Raw genomic sequence first — 8,234 nt, 5'->3', positions numbered from 1 at the left:
ATCTTCCGCTTTAGGGGTGTGTGTGCTACTTCCAAAAACAGTACAGTGCATGTGGCGCAGCTGTAAATACCTATAAAATTGAGATCTGGGAATCCCAAAATGATGACCCAAATTCTCAAAAGATCTCAACACTCCACTCTCATACAGGTCGCCGAGTGTAGTAACCCCCCTCACGATCCACTCTGACCAACAGAAAGGAGAGTTGTTGTTACATAATTTTGGGTTAAGCCATATGCTTGAGGCAACATTTAAATAAATGTCCGAATTAAATACTCTGGCCACTCTTGTCAAAATCACGTGCAAATGTGAGATAACGGGATGTATCTTTGCTTTGCAATGGCGAAATAGGGGCAAGGACTTCCCGTTCAATGGAAAACCAGGGAGGGCTCTCTCAGGTGGAAGCGACCAATGAGCCAAATACCTGAGACCGAATGCATAATAATAAAACAAAATCTTGGGTAGGCCTAGCCCACCTTTGTCAATCAGCTAATATGTAATTTGTTGAAATGTAATCTGGGACATTTACCATTCCAAATGAAGGACTTCGCTATGGTATCAAATTGCTTGAAATAAGAGAGGGGCACATCTATAGGGAGTGACTGTAGCATCGATAAATGTAATGAAGCCCACCTGCCACATCGCTCGAAAATCTTTTTATTAAAGGGTGAAAATTAACTCTAACTAAATCAGACAAATTTGCTGGGAATAAAACACCCAAATACTTAATGCCCTGTTTGGGCCACTGGAAGGCGCCCGACTGGAAGGCCGTTACTGGACAGAACGCTGTCAGAGCCAAAGCTTCGGATTTAGACCAATTGACTTTGTATCCTGAGAGCTTGGAAAAGGAATTAATAATTCTGTGGAGGCAAGGCATAGATCTGGTTGGGACAGAGACAAATAATAAAATATAATCTGCGTAAAGCAGAAGCTTATGCGCCACACTTCCCACCATCACCCCTGGAAAATCATCCTCCTTTCTAATCACGGCTGCTAATTGTTCTAGGGCAAGACAGAACAATAATGGGGAAAGAGGGCAACCCTGCCGAGTGCCCCTATTCAGAGTAAAATAATCCGAAATTAATCCATTTGTTTGTACCGCTGCTACAGGGTGTCTATAAAGTAACTTAATCCAACCAATAAATGTACTCCTGAACCCTTTAATTTCCAAAATCTTAAAAAGATAATCCCATGCCTTTTCAGCATAAAGTGAGATGGCAGCGACCGGAGACTGATCATTCGCTACTGACCACATTATATTGATGAAATGCCTAATGTTATCAGAAGAGCTATGGCCCCGAATAAACCCCATCTTATCTATATGTATAAGAGATATCATAACGTTACTTAACCGGTTAGCCAAAATTTTTACATCTAGCTGGATCAGGGAAATTGGACAGTAACTTTTACACTCGCTTGGATCTTTGTCCTTTTGAAGAATCAGACTGATCCGGGCTTGTGTCATGGCTGGGGGAAGCTTTCCATTCTTTAATGATTCTGTATAAACTTCTAACAAAAGCGGAGCCAATTCTGTAGCATAAAATCTAAAAAATTCAGTGGCAAAACCATCTGGCCCTGGAGCCTTGTCGGTAGGTAAGGCCTTAATTACCTCGTCAAGCTCATCCAAGGTTATCTCAGAAACCAGAGAATTTTTTTGCTCAGTCGTCAATTTAGGAAGTTCTAATGGTTCCACAAATTTTCTAATATCTTCATCAGTAGACGAAGATGTGGAATTATAAAGATCAATACAGAATTCTTCAAAGGCATTATTAATATCAATGGCCAAAGTAAAAATTTCACCACCAGCAGATTTCACTGAGGGAATGGTAGAAAAAGACTCTCTCTGCTTTATATATCTAGCCAAAAGCTTCCCTGCTTTGTCCCCCAACTCAAAGTATGACTGTCTTGCCCTGAATAGCCAAAACTCCACTTTCTGCGACAAAATAGTATCATATCTGTATTTCAATCGGGTCAATTCTCTGAGAACATCAGATGACATTCGGTGCTTCAGCTCAGCCTCGGCACTTTTAATATTCCCTTCCAACTCCATGAGTTCTCGTGCTTTGGATTTTTTGGTAAATGAGGCATATTGTATGATCCAACCCCTAAGAACCGCCTTAAGTGCCTCCCAAGCCACGCCCACAGAAGATACTGAGGACCAGTTGGTCTCCATATAAACATTGATTTCAGCCTTTAACATTTGTTGGAAATCAGGATTTTGCAACAGGGATACATTAAAGCACCAACTATAAGATTTCGTTTTCTCCATATGTGGCAACATCTCTAAACTCACCAGGGTGTGATCTGAGACTAAGATGTTTCCAATTGAGCAATCAACAACAGATGAAATGAGGGACTTAGATATATATATAAAAAATCTATTCTAGAATAAATCTTATGGACTGATGAAAAAAATATAGTCCCTACCAAATGGGTTCAAAAGTCACCAAATCTCTACAAGACCAAGATTTGTACACATCCTGTGAAGCGTCAATGTTGCTCTAGGGGGCTTACATACTTTTGCTTCACTATGATCAAGGACTGAGTCCATCAAAAGATTAAAGTCTCCTACCAATATTATATCATGAGGGGTGCCAGCGGCTTGCAACATCCCTTCAAGATCAATAAAAAAGCCCTGATCATCAACATTAGGCACATAGATATTAGCAGAAACCAACCTTTGCCCCTGAATTTCTGCTAAAACAATAAAGATTCTCCCTAATTTATCTTTAATCTGTTTGAGAGATTTGAACTGTAGATGTTTACTTATCAATGTAATGACTACCCTACTCTTACTTGAGCCAGCACTAAAGAAAAAATGCCCACCCCATGTCTTCCCAATTTTTTCAGCTTCCTGCGAGGAAAGATGTGTTTCTTGAAGAAACACTATATCACATTGCTTACGCTTAAGAAAATAAATAACCTTCCTTCTATTTATAGGGTGCCCCAACCCATTCACATTCCATGTGGAGAGAGATAACCTACTCATATTAACATTTGTCATATTGATATAATAAAAAAAAAAATGTGTGTCAAAAACAAGATTATACAGACCACATTCCCCATTAGTGCACTTCCCCCGGAAAAAGACAAACGTGCGACAGCACCAATTGGCGTCAATCCCTCTGAACTCAAACAGTCCATGTACGCATACGAGAGCCCCCGCAACAACTTTGCCATCGGACTGCTCATGTCCGGTGCTTCTGCACAAATTTTGTGAGGCAAAAATACATAACAGAAAATACTTTGTAAAACAGACCCCAGCCAACAGGCAGAATAAACACAAAGAACATGTAGATTCATTCACAGAATTGTCTCGAAGGTGTGTTCCTCCACAAAAAAATTCCAGCCGATATAAAGCTGTTCAGTTTCCTCAGACAGACAACCAAGTGTTCAGTAAGCCGGCTGTTTATGAATATGGCAGATGACGTATTCATTCTAATGTCCCTTAAAAATACTCCACAAAAACAAACTCCAGCCAACAGGAGGCATAAGCACAAAGAACGAACAGATTCATCCACAGCTGTCCCGAAGCAGTGTTATTCCACAAAACAAGCTCCAGCTGCTAGGTGGAACCAGCACAAAAAGAAACAAAACAGGCATCCCGGTTCCTCAGTTGATCAAGTGTGTATTGAGCGAGTCAAATTCACTCGGAGGCCGTGTTAAAAAAAAACCCACCATCACTTACTCAGTCCGTCAACTCTATAAAAGACGTCCTCTTTCTGAGCATGTAGATATTTTGCGGTTATCCATAGTGTCCATTCTCAATCTGGCCGGGAACTTCAGTGTAAAAGCGATCTTCCGTCAATGCAAAAGTTTCTTGAAGGAGAAGTGCTATGCCACAAAACAAACTCCAGCTGCTAGGTGGAGCCAACGCAAAAAGAAACTTCCTTAGACAGTCGAGTCACTGAACAGCGAGTCAGTCCACTTACAAGAGAAACACACAATTATTTACTCACCCATATATTCTATAAAAGTCAGTGCCTGCTTGGGGCATAGAAATACTTTGCGACCATCCTTAGTGTCTATTGTCAATTTGGCCGGAAACATCAAGGCAAAAGCGATCTTTAGTTAATGTAAGAGTTTCTTACATTCCTTGAACCGATCGCGTTTCTCTCTTGTCGAATTCGCAAAGTCCGGGAACAATAAATATTGTGATTCTTCCAAGAAAGTTTTCTTTTGCTCCTGGCCTGGAATAACACAAGATCTTTAACGGATGATCTCAGAAATCTGGCCAGAATTGGTCTTCGTCAGCAGATCTGTGAGCAGGGACTCTGTGAGCTTGCTTGATTTCCAGCTTATGGCCTGTTATTTTGAGCAGACTCAGAAAGAGCTCGTCCAGGAATTTCACCATATTTCTGCCCTCTTCATGCTCGTCCAATTTTTCCAATATGTGTTCCAAGTCTGTTTTGGACGCTGGCGTATTAGCAGATAATTCCTTTTCCGATGACTCCAGAAAATTGATTTCTCAACATCTGCCACTCTTGTGACCAATTCAGAGAATTTTGTTTCCATCGCCGTAATCGATCGACGTATTCAGCAAAAACCTTCTTCAGCATCATCGAGATGTTGGACAGTTGATGCTGAATTTCTTCTCCCGTCGCGCTTTCCAACTCGAGTCCCCGGCTCGCAGGGCCATCAGAGGTTCCAGCTTGAGCACGTCAGTGTCTTTTAATGTCTCCAGAGTCTGAGGATTTTGACTTCTTTGCCATGTTTACCTCAAAGAGCAAATATGTAACTGGGTGTACCGAATCTCAACAGATTATAACATGAAAATAATTAAAACACTAGCAAAGTGTGCAGAGCTCTGACTCACATTTCTGCTTCTCACATGGCGTCACGTGACTCTCTCGTTTAAAGGTTTCATTAATGATATGAAAATTAAACCAGATGTGTTATGTATACAAGAGACATGGCTTAAGCTCAGGTTTGATTTTATTATAAAATGTTATGTGAGTGAGAGAAGGGATCGCGAGGAGGGTAATGGTGGAGGCTGTATCACTTTGATCAAAGAAGGATTAATTTACAGAATGGTAGGTAGAGGAATAGATAGGGAGTATGTGGTTGTGGAAGTATGGGTAGAGGGGAAAATTTATTTAATAATAAACTTTTACAATCATCCTCCTTTCTAATCTAAATATTACTGAGTGAACTAGAGCAAACAGAGGGTCAAAGGAGAAATAGGGTGATTTGGTGTGGGAATATTAATGCACAGAGCACTTTATGGGGGGGGGGGGGGGGGGGGTTAATGACAGATGTAAATGGGCAAGTAATCGAAGATTTTGTGGATATGAGGAATTTGGTCAGCCTAAATGATGGGGGATATACAAGAGTGAATGAGGTTACAGGCCAGGAATCAGTATTGGATCTAACATTGGTATATGATTCTCTTGGGGGGGATCACTAATTGGAAGGTTTTAAGAGAGAGTACAGAAGGAAGTGATCATTTTCCAATATTAAGGTCAATTATGGTAAATGTAGGTAGAATAGACATGAGTCAAGATAATTTAAGTAAATGGAGGTATGATAAAGCAAATTGGGAGGCATTTATGAGGGTGATTGAAGAAGGATTGAAGAACATAAAAATAGGAAAAGATGGATCAGTAGAAATGATTAGCGGACAAATATAACAAGTTATACAATCAGCAGAACAAAGTATATTCCAAAGAGTAAAGGTAGGAGGAAAACTAAGATAGTTCCCTGGCGGAATGATGAGTGTGCAAATGCAATAAGAAGGAAGAAAGAAGCATTTAGGAGGATCAGGAAATCACATAATTTTCAGCATTTGATATATAAACAGAGTATAAACAGGCTCAAGCAGATGCCAGAAGAACAGTAAGAGAGGCTAAGAGGATATATTGGAGATCATTTTGTAGCGAAATAGGTAAGAATATGCCAGTGGAAGAAGTATGGAACATGATTAAAAAAATGAGTGGAATACAAAAAGAGTATGGGTACCCATTTTTAAATATGGATGGAAATACAGCAGTGAAGGATGAGGATAAAGTGGAAATGTTTCTGAAGGCATTTGTCAGGGTAAATAGTTAATAGATAATTTAACAGACCAGAATAAGAAATTAAGAGAAGATATAGAAAGAATGTCCAGATTTAATAAGGAAAAGAGGGGCAATGGATAATTTGTTGGATGTTCTATTCTCTATGACAGAATTAAAACGAGTAGTGAGAAGAATGAAACAAACCACCCCGGGGCAGGATGGGATTAGTTACTGTATGGTGAAGCATTTTAGTGATGTTTCAATGGAAGTGTTGTTAGCATTCTATAATAGAATATGGACAGAAGGGGTATTGCCAAAGAGCTGGAAGGAGGCATTAATTATACCTATAGTGAAGCAAAGCAAAGATCCAAGTATCCCTACAAACTGTCACCCAATAGCTTTAATTCCCCATCTGTGTAAAATAATGGGAAGAATGGTTACTGATAGACTGACATATTATTTAGAAAAAAGAAATTACTTATCTCCATATCAGAGGGGGTTTAGGGGTGGGCGAGGGACATTGGATCCAATGATATCGTTAGAGGCAGGTATAAGAAAGGCATTTATTAATAAAGAATGTGTAATTGCTGTATTTTTTTATACAGAAAAGGCATATGATATGTTATGGAAAGAGGGATTATTAATAAAATTAGTGAGGATGGGTATAGGAGGAAGAATGTATAACTGGATAAAATAATTTTTAATTGGAAGAAGAATTAGGGTGAAGGCTGGGGTAGCCATATCCTCTAGTGGAGTGGTGGATAATGGAACACCTCAAGGTAGTGTAATAAGTCCTCTGTTGTTTATCATTATGATAAATTATGTTTTTTCAAGGGTAGATATAACAATTGGTAAGTCATTGTTTGCTGATGGTGGGGCTCTTTGGTATAAAGGAAGAAATATAGAGTATAATGTGAAGAAGATGCAGTCTGCATTAAATAAAGTAGAGGAATGGTCGATAAAGGAGGGATTCAAGTTGTCAGCAGAAAAGACACAGATTATCCTTTTTACTAATAAGACAAAGTGTATGGAAGTAAAATTAAAATGATATAAAAAAGAATTAGAACGTGTATCCATAGTAAGATATTTGGGTTTATGGTTTGAAAGCAGATTAACGTGGAGAATACATATAGATAAAATGGTTGGGAAATGCAAGAGAATATTGAATGTAGAGGTGTGTGTCAGGTCAAGTATGGGGAGCAGATAGAATGGCATTAAAGACTATATATACATCAATTATATGGTCTATACTGGATTATGGTTGTATTGTATATAGATCAGCAAGTAAAACTCAGTTAAATAAACTGGACAGAATTCAGTCTCAAGCTTGAAGAATCTGCTATGGAGCATTTTTAACATCTCTAGTTTCAACTCTTCAAGATGAAATGGGTGAAATGCCACTACAATTAATAAGACAGCAGTTAAGGTAGTATTGGGTAGGAGGCCAGAGTGAAAGTCACCCTACAAAAAAGGTAGTGGGTCCTAGTTGGGAACATGGGAAAAGCAAATGCACCAGTTTTGGTTGGGTTGTTGGAGATTTAGTTAAAGACATGGGATTAGAGTATAGATATGCATCAATAGTAACTTTGCCGCCAGTGCCGTTATGGGTCTTGCCACAGCCTAGTGTTGATCCAACTTTATTAGAAATAAGACCAAATGAAGGACATAGTGAATCAGAAGTGTATAAGGTTAAGGAGTATGTGGAGTTGAGATATGGGGATTTCACACACATTTTCACAGATGCTTCAAAAGATTCAAAAAAATGGTCGCGTAGGAGTTGCATACACAATTCCAAAGTTGAAAGTGTCTAGGATAAGTAGGATATCAGATAATTTATCTGTGTTTACTGGAGAAATGATTGCTATAATGATGGCAATAAAGTGGGTAAGTGAAGTTAGAGCTCAACATGTAAACATATGCTCAGACTCTAGCTCAGCCCTCTTACGTCTGTATGTTTAGCAATCAGATACAAGACAGGATTTGGTAGTAGAGGTTCTTCAGGATTTATATTCATTACTGCAGAATAATATACATGTTCAGTTTTTGTGTGTTCCGGCGCATGTGGGGTTGAAAGGAAATGAAGAGGCGGATACATTGGCTAAGAAGGCATTAAAGAGGGAAACAGTGGATATCCAAGTGTCTTTTAGTAGATCAGAGATTAAATCAATAATCAAAAAGAATATTAATAACATATGGCAACAGCAATGGGATAATGAAATAAAAGGCAGACATTTGTATGCA

Source organism: Myxocyprinus asiaticus, chromosome 18 (assembly GCF_019703515.2).
Source record: "Myxocyprinus asiaticus isolate MX2 ecotype Aquarium Trade chromosome 18, UBuf_Myxa_2, whole genome shotgun sequence".
NCBI classification, from domain to species: Eukaryota; Metazoa; Chordata; class Actinopteri; order Cypriniformes; family Catostomidae; genus Myxocyprinus; species Myxocyprinus asiaticus.
Note: the sequence above shows the minus strand (reverse complement) of the source record.